The sequence below is a fragment of the Apus apus genome, chromosome Z (genome assembly GCF_020740795.1).
Source record: "Apus apus isolate bApuApu2 chromosome Z, bApuApu2.pri.cur, whole genome shotgun sequence".
In the NCBI taxonomy this organism is placed as follows: Eukaryota; Metazoa; Chordata; class Aves; order Apodiformes; family Apodidae; genus Apus; species Apus apus.
In genome coordinates this window covers 20,936,521-20,956,455 of record NC_067312.1, presented here as the reverse complement: position 1 = coordinate 20,956,455, position 19,935 = coordinate 20,936,521, and the positions used below count along the sequence as shown (strand labels likewise).

General features: G+C 38.5%; 1 protein-coding gene across 6 annotated transcripts in view; it reads left to right on the top strand.

The window, feature by feature from the left end:
- Positions 1 to 19,935, top strand: part of PDE4D (phosphodiesterase 4D) — a 550,182-nt gene that overhangs the window by 12,932 nt on the left and 517,315 nt on the right. For 3 of the 6 annotated variants that reach the window (XM_051642404.1, XM_051642405.1, XM_051642417.1), the window contains exons 2-3: positions 357 to 399; positions 18,603 to 18,700. The exons of 1 other annotated variant lie outside the window; for it this stretch is intronic. The gene's annotated coding sequence lies outside the window, so the exon portion shown is untranslated. The remainder of the gene's footprint in view (positions 1 to 356; positions 400 to 18,602; positions 18,701 to 19,935) is intronic. 2 more of the 6 variants (XM_051642406.1, XM_051642407.1) reach the window with 2 other exon arrangements.

Below are 19,935 nucleotides of genomic sequence, written 5' to 3'. Positions count from 1 at the left end.
ACACAAGCACTGACAGTATACATGTGTATACACAGGCATAGAAACATCATTTTTAACTGTCATCCCTCCTCACATTATCCATTTGAGAACTTGTATAAACTCAGTTTATGTTTTCAACAGTTTCTTTTCAGAAGATAAATTTTAATAGTCACACTTAAAAATAATTGTGAACATCTTTGATATCTATATAAGCCCATCCAACATTGGTTGGTAAATTTCTGTTTTTATTTGAAGTGATTTATGTGAAGTGATATGGCCCATGTATATGTGTGTGGGAATGCAATAATGAAAGTTCCTGCTTCAATATGGTCAAGGTTTTGTGTTTTTTCCAGCTTAAAAATACAGTTTTCTTTTAGCCAGGAATGGCCATGGTGCAGAGTCCTCCAGTGGAAGTTGCAGGTAAGAAACTTTCCTTTCTAAAGGGGCTGAAGAAAAAGCTTTTTACTGCCATTCTCAATGCAGAATTGCAGTCTGGTTTTGTTATATTTAGTTCTTGAGGCTTTTTTTTTGTTTGTTTGTTTGTTTTCCCCCCACTGTTGTAAAACAGTCCCTGGGTAAATTTTTACTGGGTCTGTATTGTTTGATCCCTTTGCATGAGCTGATTAGCTCTTGCCATTACACAGAGTTCATGCAGAACTGCAGCCCCTTTCTTGGAACATCGTTATCCATCACTCTGGAAGGTTATGAGATTCATGAAGATGGTCATGACATTCTTCCATCCACCCCCACAGCATCTACTGGGTAGTAAGGAGCTGCAAAGTTTGACAGATGATATAAATATATATCCTAAAGCAAAGCAGCTGTTCAGATTCCTCCTTCCCCCTCACTGCAGCATTCCCATTGCTATATTCCCACACTTAAGTTTTCAGTATTGTCCTGACCTGCAGTCCACTCTTCTAAGGGTTGTTTTTTTACTGTTTCTTTTCTGGGGAAAAACATCAGCTGATGCCCTACTTCAGAACAGGAAAAAAAAATGCAGTGGCATCCCCTTTCCGTGATGACAGCAGGCACATGATGGGCATGCAAAACAATTCCAAAGCAAGTTCTCCAAAACAGTGAATTATATTATTATTATACAGTGAATGTGTTCCAGGCCACTAGGATACAAGCTGACCCTGCTTTGAGAGCCTCTGAGACATTGTAGTGTAATAGCATGCATCCCCCTGCTGGCAATTTTAAGGTGTGTTTTACTAGCTTAGATACTGTCTTGTGAACATGTGCAATTACGACGCGTTGTCAAAGCTGCTGGCACAGCCTCTTCCATGGTGAGCACAGGACAAGCCAACAAAGCGACAGTTCCACATGTTAGGAAAAGTGATTATCTAGGCACACCGGCTGTGAAACAAGACCTATGTAATGAACACAGAGATGTTCACAGGAACCCATAAGGAATATGTCGTATGATACTTGTTTCCTTTTTCCACTTCTACGCACTGGTACACTTACCATCTTTTCAAGGACAAATTATAGGAAACAAGTAGCTTATAGGTTATCCTAATGCCTTTATAATGAAAGTGCTCTTTGCTTCAGAAAATTCAAGGAATAGGCAGTGGTCTATACTCACAGGAGTCCAACGTGCCTTCATTTTGTGCTGACGTAATCAGCACGTTTACTGTTTAGCTTGTTTCGAGTATCACTTTGTAATGTTGCGTACACACACTTGGTTTGAGCATGGGATCTGGGAAACAGTGAATAATTTATTTGCCATTTCTGGTCTCAGTTTCCTCTGTATGCTCAAGTGTTCCTGGGGGTTTGGCTACATGCTTTTTTTCATGTTCTGTCTTCCTGGCTGCTCCTTTGGCTCCTTCCTGTGTGCAAGTTTCCTTTCAGCTTTGCTGAGATTCAAAGCTCCTGCTTACTATGAATCATGTGCCTCTATATCTCCCTGAGTTTTTTTAGTATTTTAGGCCTTAAAAGCCAGCTGGATTATTTATTTTCCATTTGGAAATTTTCTGTTCCTCTGCTTCTTCCTTCTTTTCTTCCTACCAACAAAACAGGGCAGAACAGGTTTCACAAAGGTTAGACTTGCATTTTACTACAGGCCAAGACTGCACACTAAGAATCTTTAACAACTGCCTTATTTGGAGTAGATATGCATGGGCTAGCATCTTTGTTTCCTAAATTCCAGGAATGTTTCTGGGAAAACAGTCTTGAGAACAAATCGGTAGAAATTATTGAGAATTGTTATATGAAGTCATTGCTTTTTCATAAACTCAGTTCACACACTCCTATGTTTTTTTGCATTTTTTTTCTGCTCAAGGAGTTAAATTCAAGTAAACAGGCATTCTCCAGAAACATTACATTTAAAAAAGTGAGCCACTGTAAAGAAATCTAAGAGATAAAGAAATCTAAGAGATGAGGCAAAACAATTGTCTCATCTATCCATATGTTTCTTCAGCAACTCACATGAGACAGAGTTGTTCTGGATGTTCTAGGAAAGATTTAAGTTGCTGTCTTCAGTCTGATGTGTGGTCACCCTTAGGTGGCTTTGGGAATGAATGTGAATGAGTAGCAGTGTTCAGGAGCCTTCCTTCTAAATTCTGTCACTGCTTGTTAAAGCAGCCTTGGAAGTCTGGTTCTTTTCAATTCTCAGGAGTGCAAGGGGAGATCCTCAACTCTTGGTGTATTGAGCGTAATATGTGTAGCACAATAAGGTGTTGAACTGGGTGGGATTTTGGCTTATATCTGCAAATCCACAGTTTTAAAAAACACGTGTATCTCTCGCAAAATCTAATGCAAATACATTTCAGTGTTCTCAGTGAAACAGACTCTGGGAACTCATTTTAGTTGATGTGAGATGTTATGTTTCCATTTTGACAGTAACTCTGTATTCTCTAAAACTAAAACATGACCAGTTTTGTTGAAATGACAGATAGAAGAGTTTCTTTTTTTAAAAAGGTCAAAAGAATTCTTCAGCTATATTTAATGTTTTTTTTTTTATCTCCATACTTGCCTTTTTGAAGCAAACTTACATTGAAATGAATAAATTTTCTACTAGCCATTTTTTGTCGATTAAGTATCTCATTGGAAAGCTTTTGACTATCTTCAGCTAGTACTTGGAGAAATTCTGCAACAGTAACTCATTATTCTCAGGCCCCTGGATGAAAGCTCTTTTCAGCTACCCCCACATTCTCTTCAGGTTAGCACTCCCGGTTCTTTCAGTTATGAGAAAAAGTTTTTTTCCTTCGGGTTCAGATTTTGATGCAGTTCTATGTGTTGGCAACAATTTCATCCAGTCTAGGCTGAGACCTATGAGAACCTCAGATAGGCTGTCCTCTGAACAAAGCAGCCAAGGATCTGTCTCAGATAAGGACAAACACAGATTGGGTGGATAATCAAGAAAATTTCTGTACAGTCGCAAACACAGCCAGAAGTTGAGAAACAAAATTGGCAAGGGTCTTACAGCATTTTAATGAAGTGCTAAAGAAAAGCCAAGAATTACTGTTATGCCTGGTGCCAAAGCAAGAAAAGGGCTTAGATCCATGCACAAGAGAGAAGGGTGGAGTTAATTTGTAAATGGGTTGTTCACAGGAAGCATTTTTAGTAGAATGTAGAGTCTGAGCTGACGATTTGAGGCACGTTCTGTAGAAGAGAGGAAACTGAGGCATGACAACACCCAGTTTGGAAAAGTACTGTGATTCTTTACATCAAAGTCTCTTGGTGGAACTACACAGCAGGAAATGCAGGGAAAAAAAGAACATTAAAAATGGAACTGAATAGATTTACAACCATTTTGGAAAAATATGAAGCATTTTAAACAGACCTTTTCTAACAATCAGGATATTAAGAGGTCGAGAAGCTCTAGAAGAAGTACAATGATTTCACCATCATATTGCTAGGCTGGAATGTCAGGCCTGCAGGTCACTCCCTCTTAGTTTCGAGTGATTGATTCTAATTCTTTTGATCTGCTGGAGTATCTCTAGTAGATGATCCAATTTGCCATAGTATAATGGTAGAAGTAATGACTGTATCTATAAATATTTCTCATACTTAATTGAATTTGGAAATTATGGACATGGCTCTTTAGAACTTCAGATTGGTAGTTTGTTGTAAGTTGTAACCTTAAATGCCTTAAATGCCTGATTTGAAATTGCTTCATTATAGAACCGAAAGGAACACAGAGAAATGGCAGATCAAATTAATGCATATGAACAATCACCCCCACACATACTGATTCCTTATTTTAATTTCACTTTTCCTATGTGTTGATGAGGTAGTTACTTTGTTTTGACAATCTTTGAAAGCTCATTAAGAACATTAATTTAACTTCACAATATGCAATGAAGCTGTTACATGCAGGGTGCAGTTCAATAACCTTGGCAGATAGAACAATTTGGTGGCAATCAGGAATAGTGCGCCAGAGACTCAGTTACCAAAACATGAGGTAGATAAAAAAAAACATAAGCAAGTTTAGTGTCAGTTTGATGTATTGTCTAGGCTGGCAAGACTGTCATATTTTAAGATGCTGAGAGTTAAACTTTGTCACAGAGGGATTTGAAACCAAATGAAAAGTACTGACACTTCAGTTGTACTTGTGCAGATTAGTTGTTATAATATTCTTTCCCTTCCTGCTGCTTCTTTTCCATTACTTCGGTTCCTCAATACTTTTGTTTTGATATGAAGGTGTTGGTGGGTTTTTTTGTTTTGTTTTGCCTTTTTTTGTTTGTTTGTTTGGTTTTTGTTTGGTTGGTTGGTTTGGTTGTTTGTTTTAAACGGCTTTGCTTTCTCTCCCCACCTCCCTTTCCTGGAAGGAAATCTTTCAGGCCCTTCTCTAATCTCTGCCCAAACTTCCTGATTACTAGCAACTTGTGCCACATCATTGCTGCCAGGCTCCTCAGATCTTTCCTGTGAGTCTTGAAGTCTGTTGCATTGGACTGAAAATTTCTGCCTTTGAATAATACGTTGCATTTCAATGCATCATAAAGCACTTGGAAAACAAAAGGAGTAGGAGTTCTGAGCAATGAAGCTCATACGGAATTCTGATAGAGTAAATTTCCTTGTTTCTGTGTTGAGGAAGAGCATGCTGATCCCTACATTAGGAATGTAAAATTTTCTGTAACATAGTACCAGAGAATTGTCAACTGCAACTTTACTTGCCTACAGCAGACCCTTTCCTCTTTCCTGTTTGCTTAATCTTGCCTCCGAGTTAGTTGCTATCACTTCCCATGAGGCATATCTCTCTTTTCTACATGATGTTTACTCTGTTGTGGGAAATGTCCTCCATTTAGTAGCTTCTGTCCTTTTTGTGTCACTCTGCACCTAAGATGGTGCCTGTCTCTGGCATCCTTAACGCTCCCTGTTCCCTCCCTCCTCTGAATGTGCTCAACAGCTGTTTGCTTTCTCTATTGCACATTCGGTTCTCTGACTCAGGCTTCAATAAAAAAACCTGCCACAGATGAATAGGATTAAAGCTGAGAAGACTCTCAAAATTATTGATCCTTAAATGTTGTTTACTTCATCATAGCTGCCTCATTTGGAGTGTGACAAGTCTTGGCAAGGTTTTGAAAGGCCCATGGAGATTTAGGCAGTCCAGTGACCTGATGAGAAGTTCAGGATGTAAAGGCATTGGAATGTGTGATCTATTGCAGCCTAGAGGGACTCAGTGGTAGGTTGTTCAGTTGCTGTCCTGGGGCTGGGCAAGGAAGAAGGACATTCTGTCCTCAGTTTTCATCCAGGTGTTGTCCAAACAGGGAACTGAGTGAAATGGAGCCTTAAACAGAGGTGTGGCTGAGTCCTACTTACTAGCACCTGGGCACACTGTTTGCTGGAAGTTTTCTAGTTAAATTATGAGAAGTCTCTCTCTCTGGTGGTAGTGAATAGAAGCCTAAAGCTTCAGTTAAGCTCTTATGATGATTTATCTGAACAGGCTTGAGTATGTCTGACAGAATTGTTGCTGGAGCTATGTTTCAGCTTGGAGCCAGCAGTGTTTAGAGCCTGAGGGTGATTGAGTCACCCAAGGAAGACAGAGGTGTAGGAGAGCTGGGCTTGAGCATCATAAGAAGGAGATTTGTATCTGAAGATCACAGTAGATCTATATCTGAAAGGAATAAATGGTTTCCTTAGCCTTAATCAAAGGACCTGCCAGACAACATAATGCAACAAGCATTACTTTGAATATTATCACACATTAACCAAGGGTATAGTGAATGAGCATTTCCCATATTGTTGTGAATCAATGAATTAGGAAAAAAATAAACTTGGATTTCTTTGCAAGCACAACATTGATATTTAGTCACTGCTAATGAATTACATTTCCAATTTGGACTAATAAGCATTTAGATTTTTAAAAAGTTAATCAGCTGCAGTTGTAGTTAACTTGACTTTTCTTTATTGTCAAAATAAATTTTTTTGGATAGTGAGCATGGCTTTTGAGGGGAGTGATAGATCATCTGAACAACTTAAACTAGAAGTGCAACTGGGAAAATGAAAGCTTTCCATTTTATAGAGAACTTCAGAACAATCCAGGTCTTTAATATAGTATCAATTACATATTAAACCAGATTTTCCTGGCTTTTTGAGTTATTATTTTGGTTTCCAGTTATTAGATTGTATCTTCACATGACCTTGATTTGGCCATTCCTTAATAGAGCATGTCAGTGTCAGAGAGGATTATGATGCACCATGGAAGGCACCATCCAGCAGAGAAGCTTGGCTCATCCCAGATAGGCTAATCTAGCAAAATTAAGTATACCTCAATTGTATTGAAATGCCTCTAGTGGTAAAGGTCAAAACCTGATCTTTCCCCATATCCTATCTCAATTTTGGTGGGAGAGTGGCTCAGAAGGGTGTAGAAATAAAAGAAGCATAGACAGTGACTTCCCATAATGTCCCCCTAACTTTCAATGCACTCCAGGACGTCCCTATGGACTGTTTTTAACATAAATGTTTTGACTTTTTCTAGTTGTTCAAATGCTGTGTTAGTTTAAATCAACTAGAACTAAATGCTTGTTTTCAGGTGGTTTGTTGTTTTTGGTTTTGTTTTAATTGAATTTTGTGCTTGGTGGGATCAGGAAGTCTGGTTTTGCAGAAACGTCATAGTCTGAAAGAAATTCACCCTTAAAGAAAATCTTCAGCTATCTCCAATCTGGCACTTGGAAACATTCAAAAATTAGCTGACAGTGATTTTTTCAATACCCAATTCTGAGCTTCAAACCATAAATCAATAATCCTTTAGCAGGACAGAAGTAATTTTATTCTTTGCTCAGATGGTTTGACACAAATGGTTAGGAGAATTTATTTCCTTTTGGGACCATGTTATTGCTGCTATGACAACAGTTATTCACAAAGCCATATTCATCCTATAATATGCAAAATTATGGAAACTGTCTAGGATGTTGCTATGTTGCTGAGTATTAGATCTTATTTTTATTATTATTTTTTTTTTCTTTTGTAATTTAACTTGGTGGGTGGATAATAGTAACACAGTTTAGAAGCTTTCAGGTGTCTATTTTGAGACTCTGTCCTGTATGGAGGTTTTCTTGCAGAAAGGTACAAGTCTAATACAAAATATGTCTTTTGTGCATGATAAGCTCTTGGTAACATGCAACAACATTATTAGAGATCCAGGTAATTCAACCAAACTGGCTTATGTGTGTGATCTTTATATTTTTATGACTCAAGGTCATTCTTCTTTTACATTTTGGTCAGAAACAGAATGTTAGCACAGTTTGTTCAGTATTGTATGAGTGTTCTCAGACTATGTGACAAATGGATTTTGTTTCCTAGGCATTACAAGAGGCTGTCAGCAGTAGAGAATTTTATTTTGAGCTCAGAATGCATGAAAAAAAGTTGCCATCAAAGAGTTATTTTTGTAGAATAAATATTGACATTTCCAGTGCAAACCTGATATCAGTTTGATAAGTAATGGTGGTTTTCTCAGTCCTTGCCATCAGTTGTCTAATATGTCAATGCAAAATTTGCATGATTCTTTTGCATTTCATTATTTTTCTGGTTTTGTGTGTATGTTTTCTTTTGCTTGTTTATTTTTTTTTGTTTGCTTCCCCACCCTAAAAAAAAAATAAAAATTGAATGTTCAATGTAAACTTTTGACATTTGGCTAATGTCAACTTTTCTTAAGTAAATGAAAAAAGAGCAAATAAAAAACTTCCTTCCCGTTTCCAAATTACTTGATAAGGATTAATTGAACCTTCTAGTAACTTCTGCAGGGCGGACAAGTAGCAGCAAGTGTTTCCCTGGAGAGACACAAATTTGACAGATGGACTCCTGGTGGATATGGAATTGTATGGATGGTCACACTCAAAGGGTTGCAGTCAGCAGCTCAGTGTCCAAATGGAGATCAGTGGCAAGTGACATCCCCCAGGGACTGGTGCTGTTTAACAGTAGGTGACATGGACAGTAGAATTGAGTGCACCTTCAACAAGCTTGCCAATTATACCGAGCTGTCTGGTGTGGTCAACAGACTGGATGGAAGGGAGGCCATCCAGAGGGACCTTGACAGGCTTGAGAGCTGGGCCTGTGAAAATCTCATGAAGCTCAGCAACACTGAGTGCAAGGTCCTTCACCTGAGTCTGAGCAATCCCAAGTACAAATACAGGCTGGGCAGAAAATGGATTGAGAACAGTCCCATGTTGGAGGACTAGGGGATGTTGGTTATTGAGAAGCTCAACATGAGCTGGCAATGTGCACTTGCAACCCAGAAAGCCAGCCGAGTCCTCAGCTGCACCAAAAGAAGTGTGGCTTGCAGGCCAAGGGAGGTGATTCTGCCCCTCTGCTCCACTCCCATCAGACCCTACTTGGAGTATTGTGTGCCTTTCTGGAGCCCACAACACAAGAAAGACACGGATCTGCTGGAGTGAGTCCAGAGGAGGGCCACAAAGATGATCAAAGGCCTGGAGCAGCTCTGCTATGAAGACAGGCTGAGAGACTCGGGGCTGTTCAGCCTAGAAAAGAGAAGGCTTCAGGGAGACCTTATAGTGGCCTTCCAGTGCCTGAAGGGGGCCTACAAGAAAACTAAGGAGGGCTGCTTTGTTGTGGAGTGCAGTACTATAACAAGGGGTAAGAGTTTCAAGCTGAAAGAGGTTAGATTTAAGTTATATGTTGGGAAGAAAGTCTGTGAGGGTGGTGAGACACTGGAGCAGATGCCCCTGCCCTGGAGGTGTTCAAGGCCAGGTTGGGTGACCTTGAACAACTGTTGAGCAACCTGGTCTGATGGGAGGTGTCCCTGCTTATGACAGGGGAGTTGGACTACATGATATTTAAATTTTTCTTCCAGTCCAAACCATTCTATGATTCTATTTTAGATGGAGTAAAGCAGTAACACGTCTGCCATTCCTCATAGCTAATTATTTCCTACTCCTGTACGCCCTTTGGACTTTGAATTTGAATCCTTTCAAATTTCAAATGTCTGCTTCAGTGCGCTGTACTTCTTTGACCTTCTCAGTCTTTGAAATGTTCTTTTTTTATCCTCCATTTTTCTGGGTGTCCTTTCTATTTCCTAAATACATAGATTTCAGTCTTCCCAGGCACATTCTCCTTCTCCCTGTCCCCCTCCCTGTCCTTACAGACAAGGGAGAAAAATGCGGTTTCATAGATGCAAAGTCTTCTGTTTTCCTGTGTTGTGGCCATCCCAATGTCTCATTAGGACTGTGTCCATTGTCTCAGTTTTGTAGAAATCTGCAGGTTTTGGTACAAGGTAAAATAACTGTGTACATATTGCTATTGACATTCAGTATTGCATAACTTCTTTAAATCAACCAGATTTATTAAGCCTCTGTCATATAAATTGTACAATCATTCTGGAGGTGAAGTCAAAAGACCCTGGTTTTCTTGTCCATGCTTAGACCATATGCTTAGACAATATGATTCCTCATATTTTTTCTTGCTTGCTGTGTGCTGACTTCTGCTTCCATGCATTGAAAGCTTCCTTGTCTGGGGTCCTGCTGACAGTAAATTAGTACTGCATCTTCGGTAATGCTGGACTAGAATTTCTCTCAGTGAGAACTCCAGGACAAAATCCTAGGCTGAGTATTGTGGATGTCATTGAAAAACAGTACTAAATATAAGTTGCAGTTTTTTTCTTTAATTGTTAAAAAACCTGTTTATTACTTTTGACCCTCACCTATTTTGCTGGATTACTGTGCTCCTTTCTGTTCTGTTGTCTTAAAGTTGATTTTGGTCTAACCTTTCTATGTTGTGCTTGTGGATAGCACATAAATCTTTTCTGCCTCTTACTCTTTACAAAGCTGGTACAATGTTGGCAGCAGCAGAGGTTGGTTTTGAGACTTGCCTGCTGAAGATCACACAGTTGGACTTGCTGTTGGGAGTATAAGTAAGTGATATTAAATGAAATAAACTCCCTCTAAAATACTGTACGGATCTAAGGCAGTGTGCCGTTGTTTCCTTGCTATGTCTTTCTTAACATTTCCCCCTTTTTTTTTCATTGAAGGGCAAAAAAATACATTTATTTGAATAAAAATTATTTTGTTACATTAGAACCTTTAAGAAAACTCCAATTTCTCAGTGACTTCTAGGTATAGCTTAATTCTTTGCTTGTTCAATTACTGTAACAACTTGAGATGGGAAATTTCTTTCTCAAATCCTTTTCCTTATTCTTGTATCACATTTGAGCATAAGGTTGCAGTTTCCACCATATGCACAAGTATTTTTCTGAGCTGAGACTCTCTGGAACTTGAGGCCTACAAGAGTAGTGAATATACAAAGCTAATAACCTATTGCTTTACTGTAACGTGTATACTAATATAACTCAGCCTTTCCTTGTTTGCATCTTTTCTAGGAAACCTTATTCAAATCCTTTAATTTGCATAGAGCAGTTAATATTATGCATTGCCACTACTAGATTGCAACTACTATATTGCCTTGTCTACACTTCATTGCTGTACTTCTTAACTTTCAGCAGGATTTTTTTTTTCCCCTGCAGTATTTTCTATAACCATTGTCTTCACACTAGAAACATGAAAAGGTAGAGTCCTTTTTTTGATCTTATTAAATTTTGTTAAGGAACTATTGCAAGAATCATCATTGGTGGAAGAGAAAGTGTATAAAAAACAGTTAGCAATTTAAAGGATTACAAGAATTTTTTTTTTGTTTGTTTGTTTTTAAATTTTATTCTGAGAGCAAAGTTAAATTAAAACATGTATCTGTCTCCTTTCTCTCTTCCTCTCCTTTGGACATAGCATTCGTTGCAGACCACTCATGCCCAATCCTGCCCTTGGTTACTGGGGGCTGTTAGATTATCTGTTAAGGTCTCTGGAGATGGCAAAAGAACCCCTAATGGCTCACCTTGGTTAGGTCAGACTGGGTGGCACTGAGACCAGTTTCTGGTCTTAACCCCAGCTGGGCTGTGGAACTTCCAGCAGACAGGGCGGCACCTGTTTTTTGTGGGCAATTTGGGGATTGCCAGGGGATGAACCCCAGCCAATGGGCTGTCTTGACTCAGGTAGAATAATGAATGAATGACCACAGCTCAGACCTGACCTAGTCTATAAAAACTGACTTCTCCACCAAGAAGCTGGTTGGGTTTTCCGTTGGAGTACTGGGTAGGCCAGGAAGCCTCTCCACTTAGGTCAGGACCTAAGAAGACTTCTCAAGACTGAGTAACCTCATCTTTGGTGAGTGATGTATTTCTTTTAGATATATCGAGTGAGCCTTGTCCCTGTTGGGCAAGTGATTCTGGGTACCTGAGGGGGAGTTTTTCCCTTTTGTCTGAGTGAGTGAGCACATGTGGGATTATATTATGATTCTGATTAATGTTAAGATTATCTCTGTTAAGATTAGTCTAAAAGCTTAGGAGTTCTTAAGTAATTGTGATGTAGTGCACTAATATTCCTGACCAACATCCAAATCTGTGGTATTATTTTTTATTTATGAGAGGGCTAAATAGTGTTTCTTGGAGTAAATACTGATTTCTGATAAGCTCCTGTGTGTTTTGGGGTGTCTTTGTCAGATCATTGTAATGACTTTGAGAGAAGATTTGCAAAAGTCAGGAAAAATATAGACTATAAAAGTTTCAATTACACACAGCTGCAGTTATATTTTTGCTGGATTATACGTCAGTCCTAGGTGCTACCTATAGCTCCTTTAGCTGAAAATGCAACTTGTACTGAGTAAGGTTAAGATCTCTGCCTACTGAAGATTGCTTGGGTATTAAATACCAACAGTTTGATATGACCATCAAAGATTTTGCAGAAATTATCCTTTAGCTCAGTGCAAATGTGGGAAAGGTAAAAGTTTGTGTAATTTCTTTCCAAGATGGTATTCTCTTGTGGTGCAGCTCTTTGCAATGTGAGGCCAGAGTGACACTTCAGAGTGCAACCCCATTAAAGATCTGAAACTTAAATAATTTAATTTATGAAAGGAAAACTTTGTTTCTCAAGGCTGTTAAATTGGAAGGGTCAGTGATCACCAGATTAAATTAGTTTAAAAGGAAAAAAGAATTCCTAGAATAGTGAAAATAATACAGACTAAAACTGTACTCAGTTCCAGTGGTTGAAGTACAATAGCTTATATATATATGTTTCAGAAAATGTACAGGATCCTGTTTGCATTTGAATTTAGTTTGGTGGGGACTGTACATTGTACCTCATTCTTTTTTTTGTTTTCATCCAGTAGACCAATATGTATGCTCTATGGAACAAGTCACAGGAATTATCTGAAATACAACTCTATGATTAAATATGCCAGTTCTTACATTAATGGGTGTTTTCCTGTGTTTCATGGGCCATCTTTAGTCGCTGTCTTTCATTGAGAAGTTATATCACCTAAGAGGTGGTAAAGGGATAACTCCCAGACAATCATAAATGTAGTATCACAAATATAAAATCCCTAGGTGCTTTGATAGTGCTATTTTGATTTCAAAATGCAGCATCTTTTTACTATGTAGATTAGCAGCTTCTCACCATATCGTAGTTTCCATAGTACATTAAGTTGTGAAACATCTTTTTGTTTTCCAACAATTGCTCATGTTTTCTTCTTATTTTTCATGGGTTTTGGGAAAGGCCCAAATTACCCAATGTATTTCAAGGATTTATAGCTTCTTACGCTGTGTTTTTGTTTGTGATTTTCCTGCCTGAATTTAGCACATTTGTTCAAAATAGTTATTTCTGAATATGTGTGCTGGCTGTGTACTTGTTCTGTAAGTCAGCCAGTTTGAGGGAGGATTAATGTAACTGTTGAATCAGAGCTGAGAAATTCCAGTTCCAACTGCTTCTTTCTATTGGCTATTTCTGGGAATTTATTTTTTTTAAATCGACATGGTAAAGTTATTTTGATACTTTTCTAAAACTGGGCAGTCACTTACATACAAACACGGCTGAACACTCCAGTTGAGAAGATAGATTTATTAATCTCTGGATATTTTATTAACATTTTTCAATGGGATGGATGATTCTAAATTATTTTACTTTCACTACACACTTTATAGCAATGGATCTCTTTATCAGTTCACACTGAAAACCAGGTGCACAAGAGATGCATTAAACAGATCGTGTGTGTAGGGAAGGCACGTGCATTTTCTTTCAGAGAAAATAAAAGCATATATACTGTTAGAGGAAACTGACTTATTAAATTCCCCAAAGTCTCAGCTCAGTTTACATTAAATATCTGAGTTGTTAAGATGCTGGAGTATATTGGCTTTTAAAATCATATCACACAAGATAGCCTGGAAAAAGTCCTTGTCCCAGGTTATCTTCAGCTGCTCGACCTGACAGAATAGGATATATTCTCAGAACCATTGGAGTAGTGAGTTTCATGATAAGTAAATTTTTTTAATAGAACTTTTTTTCCTCTTGGTATTGGGTTCCCAGCTGCCACCTCTTTTACACCCAAGTTCCTAAACAGCACCTGTCAACAGAGCATTCTGCTATGTGTACCATGGTGGACTGATTGTGAAATGTATATGTAAAAAGCAATTATTACTTTTAAGATTATTGAATCAGCATAGAAGGTTTTTTTCTGATGCTGAATTCAAGCCATTTGTATAATCACACAATTCAACATCCAAATACAGAAATTTTAAAGGAAATTATGTTTGGAGGTAATTTTTTGACTACTATGTTTGGTGCACACCTCATTCTTGTTTCCATGAAACAGCTTGTTACTGCTACTTATTCCTCTGAAAAAAAATAGCTTAATGTCATGGTTTATGAAGGAGTGAGCAAAAAAAGCAAACATAGTTCCATTTAAGGTATTTTGTATGCTGTTGGATTAAAGTAATAAAGTGAAATGGAATCCAATTAGAGATTGTGAAGTTGTATTTTGAATCAGTCCCTGCTTAGCCCCTCAGTTTCCGTAGAATTTATTTATGACAGAAGTGGAAAAACTTCAGCTTTAAACTTGAAACCTTTTTTGAAGTTTCACCTAGTTAATGATATTGTCATTTTCTAAGGGTGGAAAATTCTTTTTTATATGTTCTCTAGGCAGAGCTGTGCAAGTGTGTGTGTCACTGCTCCTTATACATGTTCAGTTTTGAGCTCAACGCAAAAGATTGTGTTAGCCCAACTGATTCTGAAAGGTGCTTTTGCAGAATCTATTAAGAACACCAGAGGGGAAAAAAAAAAAAAAAAAAATCAACATTACTTTTTTCTCCTGTTTGCTTCTTGTATTACTTATTAACCACTTGTTCTTTCTTTCGTCTCTCCTATGTCAATGATGCTACCTGTTAACCATAAAAATCTTGCTGAACATAAAGCTACACTGAGTGCTGTATTCTCTATTTGATGATGATCTGAAGTGACTGTTTAGAGAAGGGTATAAGAGGATATCTGTTGAACTATGCTTTCTCTGACATAGCCTCCCAGCTTCTGGCATGGTGATATGCATTTCAGATTAAACCAGTGGTTTGAATTCCAAATATCTGCTTTTTTTGGGGTTAGTTCCAGAAATACCCAAACAAGAAAAATTAAAAAAAATTGGTAGATTTTTCCAATTCAAAATATGAAAGCAGTCTCCACCTTTTTAATAAATAAAACATTGTTGCTTTGCAGAGTCACATAATCATAGAATGTTTTGGGTTGAACAGGACCCTAAAAATCATTTCGTTCCAGCCCTTCAGCATGCACAGGGACACCTTGCACTAGACCAGGTTGCTCAAAACCCCATTCAACCTGCCCTTGAACACATCCAGGGATGGGGCACCCACAACTGCCCTGGGCAACCTGCTCCAGTGTCTCACCAGTCTCACAGCAAATAATTTTTTCTCATAACTAATCTCAATCTCCACTCTTTCAGCTTGAAACCTTCCCTCACTTATCCTGTCACTCCATGTCCTTGTCAAAAGCCTTCCCCAGTTTTCCTGTAGGCCCCCTACAGGTACTGAAAGGCCACTATAAGGTCTCCCTGAAGCCTTCTCTTTTCTAGGCTGAACAGCCCCAGCTCTCTCATCCTGTCTTCATAGCAGAGGCGCTCCAGCCTTCAGATCATCTTTGTGGCCCTCCTCTGGACTCACCCCAGCAGCTCCATGTCTTTCTCATGTTGTGGACTCCAGAACAAGGTCAAAGTCTGCTCTCCTGAAGTCTGGGGTAGTGAACTTTATTGGTGTCCTGCTTGTCACCCTAAGGATCCTGAGTTCTACCATTTTGTGGTCACTACAGCCAAGGCTGGTCTTAAGCTTCATGTTGTCCACCAGGCCGTAGTGAGAACAAGGTCGAGTATAGCACCTTTTCTCATTGGTTACTCTACCACTCAGAGAAGGAAATTGTCGTCAATGCATTCCAAGAACCTCCTGAATTTCTTATGCCCTGCTGTGTTGTCCCTCCAACAGATACTGGAGTGTTTGAAATCCACCATGAGGGGCTTGTGAATATGAAGCTGCTCCTATCTGCCTTTAGAGGGCCTCATCAACTCAGTCTTCCTGGTTGGGTGATCTGTAGCAGACCCCCATTATGGTAGTACCTGCCCTGTCTTCCTTTTAACCCTGAACCATAAGCTCTGTCAGCTTCTCCTACATCCCCAGGTAGAGCTCCCTGGACACCTGATGGTCTCTGATGTATAGGGTGAGACCGTCTCCTCTTCTTCCCTGCTTGTCCTTTCTAAAGAGCCTGTATCCATCCATTCCCATGATCCAGTTGTGTGAGTCATCCCACCACCTCTCAGTGATGCCAATAACTTCATAGCCCTGCAGGCACACTCATGCCTGTGACTCCTCTTGCTTGTTCCTCTTGCTGAGTATGTTTGCATAGAGACATTTAAGCTGGGCCCCCATTGAAGCTGCCTTACTGCCTGGGGTCATGTTCTTCTGCAATTCAGGTGTTCTCCTGCTGGCCTGTGGTCCTTCTCCAGGTCTAAGGTGTCTGTTACTGGCACTGGCCTCAAAGTGGTGGCAGTGGCATTGCCTGAGGATTCCCTCCCCTGGCACCTCTAGTTTAAAACCCTCTACTAAAATGACAAACCTATGGTCAAAGGTGCTCTCCCCTTTCTCTGAAAGATGCTCAGAGACACATCAGCCCCAAAGGAGACCAGGTTTTTCAAAGTGAGTCCCATGGTCTAAGCAGCCAAAACTCTGGCTGTGACATCATTTCCATAATATTTTTTTTTTTCCCAACACAATTTGCCCTTTCAAGGCCCTTCCATTTGACTTTTTGTGGTGCTTAGGAACGTGGTTTAAGCACTGGACTTGGTAGTCTTAAGTTATGGTTGGACTCGGTCTTAATGGTTTTTTCCAACTAGAAAAATAATGTGATTCTGTGACAAGGAGGGTTGATGAAAAGACTATCTGCACTCCTGACTCCTTCACCATCACTCCCAGAGCTCTATAACCCTTCTTGATGGCCTTCAGATTGCTTCTGGCTATATCATTGCTAACCATGTGAAACAGCAGGAGTGAATAATAGTGGGATGTATAAGCTTTGGTAGCTTTTTAGTGACATCCTTGATAGCCCATGTTAAGCAGCAGTTTCAGTAAAGTATTATTCTCAGAAGAACACAGGCTTTTCCAATAAAAATGAACAACAAATGTAAATAATTTTTTAAAATAGTCAAGTGTGAGTTGTTAGTGCTTTATGGGTTGCGGAATAACTTCCCAGGTGCTTCATGTGTTTGGAGTCTGGAATTCAATATCAACGAAGAGGTATTTCTTTCTGCTAGATGAAAACAAAGTTATTTGTTATACATAATAAAATATGGAATGTCATGCTTCTTATTATCTATTATATGAGCTCGTGCTACTTTTTCAGCACGTGTATTTAAAATACAATTAAACACGCAGAGTTTTGAGATTTATTATACATATTTCTTTGTAAGACTCGCAAGAAAACAATTTCAGATGGACTCTGGATTAACAGCGTGATGAAATAATCATGTTCCAAACTGGAATAGTAACAGCAATTGCAGGGACACACCGCTATAGCAGTATGCCTGTGGCATCTCATCAATGGAACATAGTGTAACCATTTTATGCATCTTAAAATAGTTCTTATAATGTCATCTTTATGGGCATGTTTGCTTGAAAATCAACAAAATTCGTGCTTAAGGCAGAAGTCCTTGTAATGAATACCCACAGGTCTGTTTATTTCCTTATGAATTTGTTAGTAATTGTTCTAAAAACTGGTCTTAAAAATCCACGTAATTGTGTAAATGTGCATGTTCTCACTATTCATAGATCATTTTCTAGCTTTGTAACTACCTGGTTTGTCTGGACAAGTAGTGTGGAGTATCTGAGCTTTAGCAATAAACATCTGCCCATTGTGTAAACCTGATATTTAAATAAGGGATTTTGATGTTTTGATTATTGACTTTAACAAAGAATCCAGATGGATAAGCTTCTGTATCCTTAAGGAAGTGTAAGAGTCAGTGCCTAATTTCCAAGTTGTCTTTAATGTTGCTTCTAAGTCTCTTTTTCTTCCTCTCTTATCCCCCTGCCCCAAGTCTTCCGTTAAAAATCCCACCCAGATCAGAATGACAATTGCACAAGGAAGAAAAAAGTAGGACTGCAACTAGTACACCTACACATACTAACATTTACTATTTAATTGTTTTTAGCTGTCTTGCTATTGCTTTATACATCCAAACTGTTTTGGTATTTATCATGTCTACATATTTTCACTGAATTATTGTTTAAAGGAAATATTTACTATTGTACTTTTGAAGGAGTGTTAAGTTAAATTAAAATAATGGCTTGTTTTCTGAAGTCTCCTTGTTTAATTTCTGCTGCATGTGATTATGGTAGCTTTCCTCAGGCAGCTGGCAGCTAAAGGCATGGCAAAACAGCCCTAAATTTTAACTAATGCCTCATCATTGGAGGTTTAAGTCTACTGATATTTCCCTCCTTTATCTAACCTGACATTTGTCACACAAAAAAAGTAAGATGTATGGCATAGTTTTCCTGTGGGAGAGGATGTGAAATAAGAAACTTGCATGTGGCTGTTGTTTGTGATGAAGGTTTTCTGCTGCAGATGCAGGCCCTGTCCCACTTTGCTGCTGGCTGGTCTGAAGTTTCTCTGTGCCAGCAGGTGTGGCTCAGTAATTGCTGAAACATACTGGAAAATAAGCATCAAGGCTATTTGTGTGAAAACCTTTCAAACAGAGGGAGATGAATTTTCAGTGTCTATTTCTAAGCTTAAGTGCTCCAGAAGTAGTGTTTCTTTACTTTAAAAACAGTGAGTGTCATCAAATCCCCTTCTCCTCCACAGGAGAACTTCAGTGGTGGCAGTAACTCCTGTTGTGTGTCACTCTATTTTATGATTGTGTCTTTGACTGCTTCAGTGGAACTACTTTCCTATGATTTATGGTAAGTCTACATTTGTGTGGTTTTGTGGACAAGCTGGGATTAGATATGGTTTTGTGCTCTTAATGCTTGCCCAAGGAAGAACTGTCAAGTCCATAATTTTATTTTTCCATAGCTGTTGGTAGTGGAGGTTTAAGAAGTCCTCCAAATCAAATTCTCCAAATGGTTTCTAGCACTGGAGGATTTATTTTATTTTATTTTATTTTATTTTATTTTATTTTATTTTATTTTATTTCTTTTATTTTTCCCTGTAGAGAAGGAAAAAGCATGCTCAGCAACAGGGGAGAGCACATGACTCTAGGCATCTCCTCATGTACTTCCAATTTTGAATGTATTTGACTGAGTGCTCTAACAAAATGCTAAGAAGGAAATCCTGGCAGTCTACTACTAAAAACAATTAAGGATAATACTTAAGTAACATAATCAAAGTTCATGCACTAGGATCTTCAGCTTCATGTCAGCTCACCACAACCTGTTGTACCCTCCTTTAAGAAACAACCTGTGACAAATGCAAAAAAAATTAGACATGAAAGAGTGCTGAAACAGCAGATGTTGTTCTACAAAATGGAACATAAGGGTCCCAAGGTAAAAACAACTGTAGGAAAGCTAGCAAAGCATTGGTAGTAGATATGGTTTCTTACTTTCAATCAAATTAGAATTATTCAACTGTATGAGTTGTAGTCACTTTGTTAAGGTGGCAAAAAAGCGAGGGCATTTCTCATCTCATTTTAAGAGTTTCCTGTAATAGCAAAGTTAGCCTTGCTAACATAAGATAACGGAAGCAGGTGAATCTTGTTTTTATTCCTAAAAGATTTTGTAGCTTATATGATTTTTTTTTTCTGGATCTCCTTTATAAAGTGTACATGTGTTATCAATGAGTTTATGCAATCTATTATTTTTCTGCTGTAATATAAAATAATTTAGTAAAACTAATCTGAATCAGCATAACTAGGACTTAACTAGCACTGTGCTTGAGTATGTTTAATGTCATTAAAGACGACTTTTAACACTTGTTTAAAGCCAATACTCTTATCTCTTCTTGCATGTTTTTCCTCCCTTGTCTTTTCATTAAATTTTTCATGCTTCAAATGTGGGCTTGCTAGCCTGTTGATTGCAGACCTTATTTGCTTGCTCAGTGTTTGATGCCTGAAGCACTGTAGTGTTTCTGTATCCATTAGCACAAGAGTATTAAATATTGCCTATGAATACTGATTGGCAATATGCAGTGTCAAGTGCCC